This window comes from Apis cerana, linkage group LG12 (genome assembly GCF_029169275.1).
Source record: "Apis cerana isolate GH-2021 linkage group LG12, AcerK_1.0, whole genome shotgun sequence".
In the NCBI taxonomy this organism is placed as follows: Eukaryota; Metazoa; Arthropoda; class Insecta; order Hymenoptera; family Apidae; genus Apis; species Apis cerana.
Window position 1 is genome coordinate 5094734 of NC_083863.1, and position 13250 is coordinate 5107983.

At 39.3% G+C, this 13250-nt stretch overlaps 1 protein-coding gene across 5 annotated transcripts in view; it reads left to right on the plus strand.

The window, feature by feature from the left end:
• LOC107995488 (mucin-5AC) overlaps positions 1-13250 on the plus strand; it is a 266993-nt gene that overhangs the window by 2116 nt on the left and 251627 nt on the right. The window lies entirely within an intron of this gene.

Genomic DNA, 13250 nt, shown 5'->3' on the forward strand with positions numbered 1-13250 from the left:
TTTATTCGTCTTATTAGTATTTCAATATTCAATAGGAATTTGAATGAACTAGAACCTTTTCGAAAACAGTAATAAAATGAAATCTTGAATTCTTTCTAGATAATATTTTAATATCATTATAATATAATGATTAGATTAAATCGCAAATGAATTTTTAACAAAGATAAATATTAAAGATAAGAGTTGGTCTGCAACAATACGAATATAGGATTATCGTATTATTAATTACATATAAATATGTAGATAAAAAAAGGGCAATGATTGCAAAATCTGTCGAAAATTTAATTCGTTAATGAATCTATTTGGATTTTTCATTATCGTTTCACAATTAACGAGTAGTTTTAATCTGATCGTGCAATACGAAGTGACGACGAAAGGCGTCGATTCTCGTTCGACGCGCTATTTAAAATTCTTCGTGCGGAAATATTATCTTATCGGGGAAAGAATGTTCCGCTGAGAAAGCGAAACTTCGAAAAGTCGTTGCTGCCGTCTCAGCCGCTTTTCTTCGTTGTTATATTTATGTCTTACATCATTCTTTTATCAAAAGAATTATTAGTGACAAGTACAATGCCACCGATGGCGATTGAAGACCTTGTAACAAGAGAATAAATTAAGAAGGAATTAAAAAAAAATTGTTTAAAATTATAAAATTATTGCTTTGGTTTAAAATTAAAAAATATATATTTTCATGTAATAATTAACATTTTACAATTTATTGCTTTATTAACAAAATCTTACTATACATCGCATTCATACTTAAATTACCCAATATAGAATTTTATCAAATATATTATGTGTAAATCAAAAACTACTAATAAAAGTAGAAATTATAATAATACAAATTTTTTTTAAACATTCGTAATAATTGAACAATTGTCAAAAATAAATATTTTTCTTCTTTCCGCAAGGTCCTCAATTGTCAATACGTTCGAAGTTCTCTTATACATTTAATCAATCTCATAAAAATTCTATCCGTATTACCTGTTTAAGTGTAGCATATAATGAAAATAAAATTAAAAGCAATCCATGGAATATACATATCGTTGGTTCGTTGGAACAATTACCGTAAAAGTGTATGGTTAAAACGAATAATCGAATATCTGGAGAAAATTTCGGCATAGTAGAAAATTTTCATTAAAACATAAAGCGTGCAAAAAGATAAGGGCGTCCAGTGTTCCGATGAATAAGGCCGGGTTCGCGTGGATGTTTGAAAAGCTTGCATAGAAATGAGATGAAATTGAAGGGTCCCGCGATACGCGGACCGGAATTCTGGAATATGTAATTAAATATAAAAGGAACTTTTAATACGTAACTACTTTAAATACAGAGAATTGCGCGGAAACCATGTCGCGGATGGTACTCGCTTCATCTTTTTTTTCTTTTTTTTTTTTCACTTTTATCGCGACGTTTCGTGCGATCGAGCAAGTTTTAACGACGAGCGGGACACGATCGTTAGACGCAGTTAAACTATTAAAACCGACGACGATACTTTCTTTTTAATTGTATTTTAATGAAGCCCGCGTGCTCTTTAATCGACATCGATTAACTTTCGAGCCTGTCGAATGTGAAGCGTCGCGGAGCATTGTTATTCGACTTTCGTTGGAGGGAAAAAATTCGTTCGCTCGTTCGTTCTTTCTCGAGTATAATCGAAATATAATTTTAACGAGTGTAATAAAATATACATACAAGTACAAAATAAAACATTAATAATTTATATTTACCGGGAAATATTATCGATGTACAAATTTTGAAAACGTACTAAACGCAATAAATCGAAACTTGTTCTTTTTTTATCAAAATATTTATCAAATGTGATAACATATTGATAGATTCATTATTATCGATGTATAAATTTTGAGAACGTATTATCCAACTAATTAAAATTTGTTCCGTTTAGAATTTAATCGAACGATATGAATTAATTTTTAATTACTGAGAACGTTTTTCGACAAACGATTGCTAAGGTTGATTAAAACGTGGTCTCGGGCTATCTTTTACATTTTACAACGTTATCGTCGATGAATCGTTCAACCCTTTAAGTAGTTGCACTTTGCACAAGCAGAAGTTAGGACTTTGAATAATTATTCGCAGAGCGTAACCGTTTGCAAGCAAATTAATTGTGGGACGTTCCGGTAACCTCGTTACTTGTTCCTCGTGTTCTGCCTTCTTCCTCTCCCGCGCATCCAAGGATCTTCACGTGCAAGCCAGCAAAGAGCCATAAAATGTTGTAACCGAGAGTCTGCGAAATTATTGAATTATTAACCGTATCGTTTCTGCGTTCGAAGGTCGTAGTTTTAGCATTTATCGCGTTATGCGTGACGTAGCGGATCCAATGGCCTTATTCGACTTTTCATCTTTCGTTATGGTACAATATTTTTTTTATTAATCTCTTCGTATTCGGAATTCAATCGTGAATATTTCTTTTAAAATTCTACTTGATTTCGCTTGAATCTAGATTTATTTCATATTAATTCGAACTTTTACGATTTTTATTACGATTTAAACACGATGCTTTTATGCTAACGTTTTGGATATTTAAGATAAAACTTATTACCTTTCTGTGAAAAGATTTTTCAAATCGAGATGGATCCTCGTTGTTTGGCACATTTATATCTATCTTATGTTTCGAATATGGAATTTATCCACTGAAAATTATTGAAATAATCAACATAAGGAGATTAATCTTTTCGCAAGTACACATGTTCGAGAACACAATTTCATTTTCAAATCAATATTTAGTATCAGTTGTAATTGTATTTCAACTTTCCATCTTTTTATTATTTCTCTTCGAAATTCAATCGTATTTCACATTTCACAATTCCGCTCGATAATCGTATTAGTTAAAATATTAGTTAAAATTACTTAGGGGCTTATCAAATTAGAAATAAAATACGTGACCCAAATGACAAATGTAATAAGAAGAAGAACGTACGTCACGACTCGATCTGGCCGTGCTGTTACGGACGTAATTAAAGATAGTTTCTAGGCGGCGTTTGTGTGCGTGCGATTGAAACGAGCCGCGTGTTCCTTATCTCCTATTCCACACAATGATGTTAACCTTGCATTTTTATCGCGTATACCCCGTGATTAATTCTTCAATGGGGGACAGAAGGGGAAAAGAGCGGCCGCGTTCATCTGGATCTTTGGAATTCCTTCGTTGGAGAAATAATTGGAGATTTACGTCGCTCCAAATTTCTTTGTCGTTCAGCGGGAAAATACGTCTTGTTGCGCGCGCTGCATTGCTTTGACAAAAATATCGTCGTATTAACTCCTCTTCCCGGCAGGATGCGAACGATTCTAGCACGGACGGGGGAGGAGGGGGAGGAGAGGGGGCGCATACACACGCGTGCATGCAGCACCGGGTTGCATCGAAGCGCTCGTTCGAAAGCGCAGGTCCCATTCTCAACACCTGCTTGCACAGATTGTCGAGGACATTTTTCTGGCGTCTGGAAAATTTTTCTCTCCTATCTCTCCTTCCCTCGCTCTCTCTCGTTGATTCTTTCATTCACAAAGGGAACCGAGTTTCTCGTATGTATACGCTGACCTTTGCAACCTTTTTATTATACGTACACGTTTACACAATGAAACGGTTCCTTGCTCGGCTTAGTGTGTCCTCGTAAAGTTCCACAAAGAAAAAATCGTGACCGAAATGGCAAATGTTAATGGTGCTCCCCTTTCTCGACGTAGATCTCTTTTTTTTTTTCTTCTTCTTCTTCTTCTTCTTCCACTGAGAATGTTTGCTGCTTTTTGCCGGGGGAATTTTCGTCCCGAATCGAATTCAATGGAAGATCATACGATTATATTTTATATTACGTAATAGAATGTTTATGCAAATTGAAATTCCTTTAAATGTCATGTATATTTTTTTTTACCTTGTCGTGTTGTATATCGTTGTAGTAGTAATTTTTTCTTTCTTTCTTTCTTTTTTTTTTATCGAACGAATTTTTACGAAAAATAAAGGGAGAGGAAACAAGTGTCGGACGATCGAGTCAATTTCGAGGATAAGATGAAAAAGAAAAAGTAAAAAACAGGCGTGCGAATACATGGAGGAAAATATTATATCGATTTCGTTGTAAGGATGAGCTCTCCTCTGACGAAGTCATCTTGTAGCTTATGGCATAAATCTCGTCGGCTTAGCCCAAGTAATGCTGAACACGCGACCAAGGATTCTTTTTCCACATGTATACACGCTCATACCGAAACGTATATCTCCATTTTTCTATCTATTCTCTCTCTCTCTCTCTCTCTCATAACAGCATGCGCGCCGCATTTCAGATGCTTGATAAATTCACGAACGAGGGAAGAAAGTAGGCGGCTTTCGTATTTATTTTCTACGAGAAGATAAAAAACGCGGAGAGAGGATGTTTCTCAATTTAATTCGCGGCGATATTTATTCGAACAAGGATCGAAAACAAAAGGAAGTTTCTTCTTCTACTTTTTCATTTAACATCAATGGCGATGATAATTTCTATCCTTCCCTCTTTATTATAAAATTACATTAACGAGAAGAATCGTGTGGATAAATCGGAGAGAGGAACGATTGGACGTCCTTGCGCGTTAATCAAAAGTTCGATCGAAGGAGCAGATATATTGGATAATACGTGTTACAGTCATAGCGGTTCGAAGAAGATCGAACCGTGAAGCGGCTCTTCTTTCTCTCTCCTTGTATCCACTAACCTTGAGTACCTGTCGGGTTTGTCGAAGGTTACCTGATCGGTTCGGCGTAAATGAATAGCTAATCCGCCTGGAGCCAACCGTGTATATTCTCTCTCCCCCTCTCTCTCGTGCAGGTAAAAATGTCTAGACACGAGATTGATACCAGGAGATTCTCAGAGAATGGAATATCTCTTTATCACGAAAGACTCTTCTTTTTTTTTCTCTCTCTTTTTAATAAAACACAGGGTGTACACATGGGCCCCTCGTATAAAATTCTCGTATAATGGGGAATACGTACGTACGTATGTGCGCTACGAATTCTCCGGTTGGCATTTTTCATATTTCCAACGTTAAAAAATCGTCGAGTGTCGCGCGTTTATCGTTGCCGTTCTTTCGGAATTCTTCTGGGGACGAAGCATTCGAGCGGCGCGTTTTTCGAGACGGGTCGGGTCCCTTGCATTCGGTTTGAAAAATAGCCACGACTTTTCGGGTGATTCACGAGGCAAGTTGAACGGTGTGTAACGGCCGACACGATATTCTTCAAAATTTCCAGCAGATCTTTTTCCACGGTTCTTCGTTCATTTGTGTGGACGCACAAGTTGAGATGAAAATGTGAAAATGGGAATGGAAGCGATATCGATGATCTTGCTCGGGATAAAACGTAAAGAAACGTGTATATATATATATATTCCACGTGTGGAATGGTTGGTTCTTTGCGGATTTACGTTTATCGATTCCAACGCCTACGATTTTAAACGTTCACCTATGCACTTTCCCATTCGGAAACGAGAGGTTACAGATTGTTCCCTTTGACTCGTAACGTTCGAAATGTCTCGTAAGAAGGCGAGGTTATAAATAGAATATTCTTGCAAAAATCGTTCGAAGAAAGATACGCGCGTTATGCTATTAATAGTTTTTACGTGGGTGGAGGCATTTGAAGATCGCATGCAGAAGACGCGCCGCTTCTTTAAGCGGAATTACGCGTCGTTATATTTCCGTGCGTTCATACTTGCGCTTATTATATTGTAAATTTTACGAAACATTACGTATTTTCTCGTAAAAAAAAAAAAAAGAAGAAGAAACGAGTTGATTTTAAACACTTTTTGAATTATATTCGGTGCGAAATATGATCGTCTCGAGGAAGGATATCGGGGGGACAATGTAGATACAATTGGAACGTGTGGACATTGTGAACAAAGGGAGAAGTGTCGAGGTTGAAAATACAGTGAGCGGCTCATTTTTTAAAAGCCTTATATAGGGTAGATAGTAGACAGATTATCATAATGGTAGCCAGTTCCGCGAAAACTTCTTTTGATCGTACTTACTTGGGGAGACGAAGCCACTCCATTGTTGAGCGAGGAGCAGATTTATGATGCGATCCACTTTGCCCTCGCTTCTCGCTTCCGGTTATTACGCGAAAGTCGGGCAAGAAAAGCTCAACTAGGATACCACGGTACAGGCGGCGTGGGTGGGGATGAGTTTCTTAAAAGAAGGAACTCGAGTGAACGGATCCAATCTGGGAAGATTCGTTTCGTGTTTTTCGTGGAAACGAGCCGTGGCGAGGGTACCGAATTTATCGACTTCTCCGATTGCTATCATTCGGTGGTAACGTTGTTTCGTTGTTCGTTGTTCCTCGAGTTATTACTCGTTGTTACGTCGCTTTAGAGATTTTTCTCCACACTGTTCTCAACGATTATTCGAAACGATTTAGTTTAATAAGCGTAATTGAATTTTATTTGCTTTTACCAATAACTTTTTTGATTTTCGGGGGAAAAGTGTCTTTGTAACAAATTCGTATTTCAATTTAGTGTCATGCTGAAATTAATCCAATCTTTGATTCACCACCTTTATCCCGTTTTTAATCCCAGTTCTTTTGCAACAAAGAACCACCGAGGTAACCGTCAATGCTACTCCAGATAACGTTAACATCGATCCTCATTAACAACAATTTCGTGCACCGATATTTACAAAGTATCGTAATTCGAGAAATAATCGGGAATCGCGTTCAACTTAATTACGATCCACCGTATCAATCCATTAACCGTTCCTCTCCATGCAAATTTGCTCGAACGCCGTAACAGACGTTTCCCTCGTCTGTGAATCGTCGTCTCGCGAACGTTCCACGGGATATAAGCCCGCGTCTTCCTATCAGTTTCGAAGGATAGCGCATAATGGTGAAATAAAACGAGCACGGGGCGAAATGGAACGTCGCAGAAACGGAGGAGGCATCGAACTAGCAGATTTATCGTCGCTACGGAGCTCTACATACCTAAGGCTCTCTTCTCTCCCGTGCACGTGCATTGTTGCGCGTGGCGCAGGTATACACGCTTGTGCATAGGGTGTCTTTCTCCCCGCACACGAACCTGGTATCTGTGTACGTATATATATATATATATACAGAGGCGAAAGAGGGCGATATCGAGGAGGGAAAATTGTTTACTCGCACAAAGAACGAGTATTGTGCGGGAAATGTTTCTTCGGGGTCATGGATCTTGGGTTGTATCGAAGTCATTTATGCGTCATTGCCTCGCTTTGAATAGAAAGAGGCGGTGGAGTGAGAACTTGCGTTAACGTATGATATTACATCATTCCACGAGAACAAAGTCTGAGGCGCGGTGAAACTCCTGCTGGGAGGAATATTGGAAGATATTTCGATAGTATTTCCATATTTTCCGACTCGCAAAGATTAAATTGTTCGTGTAAATATTTTATAATTCATCGATTTATTTACGTCGAAGCGAAGTTTTTTAATTAAAATCATCCACGTGAGTAGTGAGGAATTGTTAGTTTTTTGAAAGGGAGGCGAATAGAAACAAATATATCTCTTGTTTCAAACTTCCTATCTAAACTTGTGCCTAACAAGTGGCTCGTGCGTCCTTACAAATTCATCAAAACAGGTAGCGAGCCTCGTTACATCGCCGTTAGAGATGCTCGACGTTGAACGATGCTTGCTCACCCGGTTATCCGATGCATTCATAGTCTATCGTTGGATGGAATGCCCGTGAAAAATCGTTTCGTGAGCGTGTTTCGCCTCACGCGACGAGCAACCGTGACGTGGCTGGACGTTGGAGAACGAACGGGAAACGAGGTCTCTCGCTTCTTTCCCTCCCTTCGTATATATATATATATATATATACGTATTTACAGTGAAGCGTAAGCGTTTATCGAGCGAATTGGAAAGAGTTTGCGTAGAGGTTCGTCGGTGCGGACGATTAGATAGCGACACGAAATAGATAGCCGAGTGTCGATGATGCGGGTGGAGAAATGGAGCTATGCAAAAGGCGAATTCTGATCGAGGTATTTGGAGAATCGTTCGGAGAGTTTTCCGGCAACCGTGACGGAGACGCGATAAAGAGGATTCGGAACTCTTTTCCTTTTTTTTCTTTCTTTCTTTTCTTTCCACGGATACATGGAAGGAACGAAGCCCTTTTTTGAACTGGTTTGGGCAGTTTCAGAATGAACCTAGGTTCATAACGAGGCATCTTATCTGATTGGGCGCGCGTATTTTCTACCTGAAACCTGTGTGTATTTTGTAACAGATATTTAACTGTTTTCCTTTCAAATGAATTCCTTTTAACTGCGCGAGGAGTTGGTAGGATGAGGAGGATGACTCATACTGCTTCTTCGGGCCATTGCTCTAATTAATCATGAATGTTCGAGGTTCGCGCCGTGTACGTGTGTGCTACGTTTTATTTTCTAGCCTTGAACTTATCGCGGGTTAAAAAAGATTCTATTATCGAAGAAAAAAACCTACTCCATTTTCAAAAATCCTGATTTCCTAGAATTAATATTTGTTAATGAAAATTCCACATTTTTCGAAATAATCGCGCTTTGAAAACTAATTCATCAACGAAGTCGTTTCTGCCCACGTTAATCCCCACGATTTCAAGAATTCGTAATGAGCATGATATCCTTGCTCGAGATGTCTTTCTAGAAAAAAAAAAAATAAAAAAGAAACGAGAAAGAGAGAGAAGGGGGAAGAGAGGTACAAAGGATAAAGGAGAGACCATTGATATTTCCGGCGCTATAATCCTGCTTGTCGGACGATTCCAAGGGCGGTGGAGAGAAGGGTCGACAGTTTGGGCAGGACAAACCATCGCAATAAAGGATTCGTCGACCGTGGAAAACCTTCCCGGTGGAGCAAACCCGGAAAAACCGTCGAGCTTCTCTCTCTCTCTCTCTCTCTCTCTGCAGAGGGGCGGTATTCGCGGGAAATTATACTCCGGCAAACTAATTTCAATTTATGATTTCGTTGTCTGGCCGTCGACTATGAGCGTGCGTTACGATCGGTTTTACTTCGTTTTTAATAATAATTGGAAAAACTGCATTTCTCGCCCGATTTCGCGGCCACTTTTTCCCGCGTACATTACATCCGATATCGGAGTTTTCCCTTTTTTTTTTCTTTTTCGTTCGTGTATCGCGTTATCGATCCCCTCCCCTTGAGCGGCGTTATTACTTTCGTTAAAAATAAAAATATCAAACGCTATTTTAAACGGGATATTATATCGACTTTAAACTCCCTTTGAGTCGTATTTACGGGGTGTAATATAGAACGAAGTAGGCGGAAAGTTTGAGAGACGATCGCGGGGATTAAAACAATCGTGAAAGTTGAGAGTTTATTTCGTGTCGCGTTACGAGTGATCTCTAATTTTTTGCGAAGTGGGCGAAGCGAGATGGAGCACGAGGAAGAGCGTCAATTGTGCCATTTTCTGCGAACATAATAATCCAGCGATTTTTATTTCCCTTTTTCTTTTCCAAGCGGGTATTCAGTAGGATGAGTATGGGTCGAATTTAAATGATTATTTGAATAACCGATTGTCACACGAGTATGTTACAACCGTAAATCGTAATGTGTCTAAAAACCTGTTTACTATTCCGAAACTAACTTATTATTCCCAAATCTTCCAATTAGATGGGATAATCGACATTCAACTTTCCCCAACTTTTTCCTGTTTGTTCTATCTTTTAGAATCTATCCTTAAATTTTCTATTTACCTCGTCTAAATAGAGTTTCCTCCGTACAGAGGGAGAAAGAGAGAGAGAGGGGAACTTTTATTGTTAACCATAAACTCGGGGTCATTCGTGCCCTTTTCTTTCGCGAGTAAAAGTTTTCCAAAAAAAAGTCTTCTCGGTCAATCAACTCGTTCCTCGAGTTTTTAAAAAAAAGAAGAAAAAAACTCTCCCTTCCTATATCGATTCTCGATATCATAATTACGTCGTATCGTGATCGCGTGAAACTCTGACCGTTTGCATTTCTCCTCTGCTGGATCGATGGATCGATCGGCTCACGAATTTCACGAAAGAAAGCGGGATGAAGGGATGAAAGAAGAAAGGAGAAAGAGAGACGGAGAAAGATTTGTTTATACGCGCGCGATACCGGCACGATTTATCACCACGGTTGAGGGGAGAGAGGAGGAGGGGTATAATCGTGGGTCCTTCGGTAAATAAGGTTATTCCTCCGCCGAGTCGGCACCCATTCCATTCTGTCCCACGCTATCTCGACCCATCTTTGCCCGGCTTGCTCGCTCTCCCTTTTCGTTTTCTCGTCCATATTCACACTCGGCTCTCCGTGGAGGAACGATTTGTTGGAATTAAGCGGTATTTCAGCGCGCCGCCACGGCTCGTCGCGACTTTCCGCCCGTGAAATTCTAATAATCGCGCAAATAAACCAGTGTCGCGGTAATTCGAACGCGATAGTCTTGTTTTAAACATTGCCGGGACTTTGAATGGCTTGCTTCGAGTCGCTTTAACGAGTCTTGTTAACGTCGGTCTTTTTCTTAATCGTGTTGGCCGGCCAACAAGGCTCTCCCCTCCGCCCGTGAAAATTCCTTTTACTCCTTCTTTTATGGGATGAAAATATAGAGATGAAATGCAGGATCATTTATGAAAATTGTGCAATCCTGTTTTATAGACAGTTGGAACACGAGATTTAGACAGATACACGCGTGATCTTGCGATTATAGCGAATTCAAGAGAGAATCTCTTCCTTCTTTTTTTTCTTTTTTTTGGATTAAATAAAAATTATATAAATATCTTGCGGAAATTTTTGCTTACTTTTATCTTCACTTTCTTTAAATCAAATCCCTCTATTCTGATTAAAACGAAACGTATCGATGTCGCGTAATACGAGAGAATAAAGTAAAATCGTATTCGAGTTTTTCCATCCTATTTCGTCCTGGCCGGTCCTCTGTAGTTTGTTTTCCAGTTTAACGAGCAGTCCTTGCCACACGATCGGCTCCTTTGAACGGCTCTTCTCTTTTCTCTCTCATTTTTTCCCTTTTTTTTTTCCTTTTTACCTACTTTCCACATCCCTCCTTCAGTCGCTTCCGTTTTTTCGACCTCGCCCCCTTTCCCTTGGCCCGGCCCCATTCTTTTTCTCTCCGCGCGCAATTGGCTTAACGGACTGTTATTCGCTCTATTACCGTGTTTTCTATTATTCCGCCCAGCATTCTCGCAATCCCGAATGAATCGCAAATCGTTCTCACGGAAATTAGCGAATTGTCGGACGGCGGATTCGGTTTTCGAAGATCGATCGGAAACAGGGTTTGCGGGATTTGAACGCGATTGATGTTACGCCACGGTTATTGGCCAAAGATCGTACGTAATGGTGACTTTGTTGATCAATGAAGCGGCCTGAAATTACTACACAAATTTCAATCGTGCGAATGTGAGATTGGTTCCGCGATAATTCATTATTGCTCCTCTCCGAACAAACTTTGAGTATTTTTCTCTTGTTTAATTACTCGAGATCAAAGGCTTACTTTTTTCTTCCTTGGAAATGAATAAACGTGTGTGCTTCGATGTGCTATATCATCATCCTTCCTCCTCTTATCTCTGAAAAACTGAGGTGAAGTAATTCTTCGAATCGGTGAAACATTGACGCATTAGTTAGGAATATATATATATATACAGGTCGCGCGTTCTCGTAAGAGTTCTCGCAAAAGTGATAATTTTTCCCGACTCGCATCTCACTTGGTATCTTTCAAATATTCTCGCCTCTGCCACTTGTATTAATTAATTTCGTCTCGAATCCCGGAAGTTTATTCGTTCCACGCTGCGCAGAGGAAACAGAGTTTATTAATCGAGCGTGAATTCCCTCATTAACGTTTATCTCTCTTTCACACGACGATTCGTGAATCACGATTCGCTCGCTCATAAATACCGATGGATCTAATGTACATTTATGGAAGCATTCAGACATACAGTTTCGGATATAAACAAATGATATTATTCGCGCGACAGTTACGGAATGGCAACTTTTCGATCGAATTCGATAATAATAATATTAATAGTAACAACAATAATAGGGCTATAAATACGATTGTACGTCAGAATTTTACATGTATTCAGAATTGAAGAAAAAGGCTTACGAGATTTCGATTTATTTTCAGTCTAACCTCTGACTTTCCTCGAAACTTTCTCCCATCTCCTCTATCATGGCGCTACGGAATATCTTTAAATTTCTCAATCTGGAATCCAGATAATTTCGCTTATTTCGACGATATTCAGATTCGAGTAAACGCGAAATTAATAAATATCGGATGAATATGTTTGCCGATCGGATCACGATCTCCAATTCACAAATTGCCACTTGTGAAAGTAGCGGTCGGGCGAGTGTGGAGCATGCAAATGCGCGAAAGAGAGTTTATGAAAGCGTTCAGAGGCGACGAATTACGATTTCGTTATCTTCGGTCGATTTATCGCCGGCGATTTTTCTTTCGTTCGAGAGACGGTTGACGAAAGCGTTAATTAAAACGAGGAAGATATTACGAAATTAAAATACATTAAGTCCAAATATTTCTCTCGGCAAGAAAATGTTTCGATATTCCAAGTTGACACATTCCGTTTCTTGTTAAAAGAATTTTATCTACCCGAGCTCACCCGTTCGAGGCTGATGAATTGAATTTTTACTATCCGTTTATTCCGAAAATTATTACATATCAATCGTCGAATGTAGAGAGACGCGAGTAAAAATGTTCAAATCGCGAATTTCGCGCGAGAAAGAGGATCTACGATTAGTTGTTGAATCAGGTGTAATAAGGAAAGGGAGAAGAGACAGGCGTTGAGCGAAGACGAGTTGATAACGACAGAATTATCAGCGATTCGTACCGCGTGACAGGCGAAGATAATCGTATCGGCCATTGTATTCGTCTCGATTCAGTAGGAAGTTGAAGCGCAGCTAATCTCGCTTCGTGTGTAAAGAGAAGGTAGAGAGACACGTACAGAGAGAGAGAGAGAGAGAGAGAGAGGTTGTTAAGTCAGTTATATACTTAAACGTTTCGCTGACCGTCGTGTTAAACGTGTTATCTAACTTTTATCGTTCTTTCTCGGTTAATGAGATATAAACGCTGGCGGAATTGTATTGTCGCGTGATAATGGGATGGAAAAACCGTGGATCGATTGGTGACAGGTTTCCCTGAAAATAAGAGAAAATGTGTGCTGCTTTTTTAGAAATTGGCCACGCAAGACAAAATTCCTAAAATTCCTTGCGATACGATTACTCCTTTCCGGTGAAATTTAGACGTGAAATTTAAATACGTTAATAAATTTTGTTTATTCCCTGTTTATCCTTCTTAAGAAATATTGATCGATGA